Here is a 2,500-nt window from a genome sequence, read left to right as displayed (position 1 = left end):
CGAAAAAAGTTTGTTCGTCGGACGGACGATCGGAATATAAATGCAGTCAATAGACTGAGAAATAAATTTGGCTATATGTAAAATACGGAAAAAGTATTCGTCACAAGGGTGAAGAAAAATAATATCGGGCCTTATGGACGATTCCAAATTAATAGCAGTCGATCAGACTGGAAAAAATGATAATCACTTGATAAACAGTAATGGAATTTGCAACGGCGAAAAACATAAGGTGTAACAAAGACAAAATTATCGTCATGAGGGAAAAACATTATCAGGCCTTATGAACGATTCCAAATTAAAAGCAGTCGATCAGACTGAAAAGAATAATAATCAGTAATGGAATTCGCAACGGCAAAAAAAAAAAAAAAAAAAAAAAAAAAGGCGTTACAAAGACAAAATTATATAGTTCCATGGGTCTTTATATGTCCAATTCAGTCCTTTAACCTAACGGATACTGTTGAAATACAGAGTTTAATGTCGCCTACCCCTTTCCCCCATTCTATTTTTAGATCCTGGTCATGGGAAATTGACTGGTCACACGAGCTGCTCGTTTAGACAATTGGGTAATAGGCCAGGAAGGGGGTGGGGGGGATGTTTTAGGGAGAATGACCGCAGACCCACAATAGCTGGCCTGGTGTTTGTTTATGTTATTTCATTCTCCCATCTATCTCGCTTTTCTACTTCGCTTATAAACATGCTATTGATTGTTTTAAATGAACTCGCTTGTGTTTCCATAAAAATAAATACATTTCCCCCTATCCAATGACTTACACAAATTTTATTTCTTACTTTTTTTTAATCAACGCTACTTACGAGAAAGGAATGAACAGAAAGAATATAAATGAATGGATGGATGAATGGACTCGGGAGATTTCCGGCCAATTTACCTCCTCAGAAGTCCACGTGTTCCTACATGAGCCTACTCCCTATTTCATGCCCCGTGGGACAGAAATTACGTGAGAGAGAGAGAGAGAGAAATGATAACTCACTCGTAGAACAGGTAAACGTCTAAATTGAAAGCGCACCAGGTAAAGGGGTAGCGTATACGGTACTGCTTGTTTCTAATACACTTGTTACTTTAGTTAATGATTTTTTCTTTATGAATTTTTTTACATTGACTTCAAGATGTCTACAACTAGGTTATACTCAATAAAAAAAATAACTTACTGATTTTTAATTAAATGATACCTAAAAACATTTTTAAATTTTGATACACCATCACTCTGGGGGCTCTGTGGGCCTTTGTACTTGTTATTTGACGAAGGGGAAGGAACTGCTGACGAGATGGAAGGCCCAGGGGGTTCATCAAAGATCGAAGTAACTGAAGGTTCCACAGAAACCTCTTGAGGGATCTGCAATCACAGCTGGGAGAGTGTGCTTATTTTCAAGGTCATATTCTTCTTCATGGGAGCTATCTACCTCTATATTTAGCTCAACTTCATCCTCTAAATCACTCCCAAGGTCCTCAGTGTTGAATTACGTGATCAAAATCTCTTCAGATAAAATTTTCCAGCCATAATCGAAACTGAAACAAGAAACAAAAACACATTAGGAAACTTAGTAATATTAACTATAAATATCAACCCAACAACCAATATACCATTTCATCATGTTGCCAAATCATTTATCAACGTCCACTATAAGCCTCAGCACTATATTCACAGAAATAAACGCATTATAATCAATATTGTAAAACTTGTGAAAATAGATCACCATAACTTACTCGGTAAACGGGTAGCGCATGTATTGCCGAGCATATTCGACCATTCGGCACTGGTTTAATTAAAAAAATAAAACAAGCGACAACCCTCTTATCTTTGGTTGCTTGCTCTCTCTGCAAATGGTATCAAGCTAAGATATAAGCTGGGCTAATGAATCCTCGTAGATACAAAAATATACTTTTTATTTCCCAAAATAGCTGAACACGATATGGAACAAAGTGATTAAATGACATAACATCAAGAACTAAGTCTGACTCATAAAAAGACTGCAAACTGTCATTCTACTCTTCTGAATTAGACTAAGTAATCACCCCCCAAAACTCTTGTATAATGCCATGGACCCATCTGAAACAAAGAAACATATCTATTATATTCCCCAACACATAAATAAATGTTAAATAAATGTATACACATTACAATTCTCTCTTTTCAAAAGGCAACTTTTCCTAAGTCCTTTTAAATGTGGCATACCTTTTACGATGGGCTTTCCTATACTCGAGACCTCCAAAGCCGACCTGTGTCTTATCACCATCAAAAAGAGAGTGTCACCTTTTCTCTCCGATCTTGGGCAGTTGGACCCATCATTACACACACAAACACACACACATCTAGACACGCCTTTGAAATGACATAGCAACCGCGAGCTTCACCCAGGCTGTAAGTTCACTAGCCTTACATTGCATGATCATCAATTCAGACAGTTCTTTCATTTCAGCATCCTTCAAGGAAACCAGTGCTTGTCGCTAGGCCCTCTCTTGTCCCTAAGCGGAGAAGGCTGA

This window comes from Macrobrachium nipponense, chromosome 4 (assembly GCF_015104395.2).
Source record: "Macrobrachium nipponense isolate FS-2020 chromosome 4, ASM1510439v2, whole genome shotgun sequence".
NCBI classification, from domain to species: Eukaryota; Metazoa; Arthropoda; class Malacostraca; order Decapoda; family Palaemonidae; genus Macrobrachium; species Macrobrachium nipponense.
Note: the sequence above shows the minus strand (reverse complement) of the source record.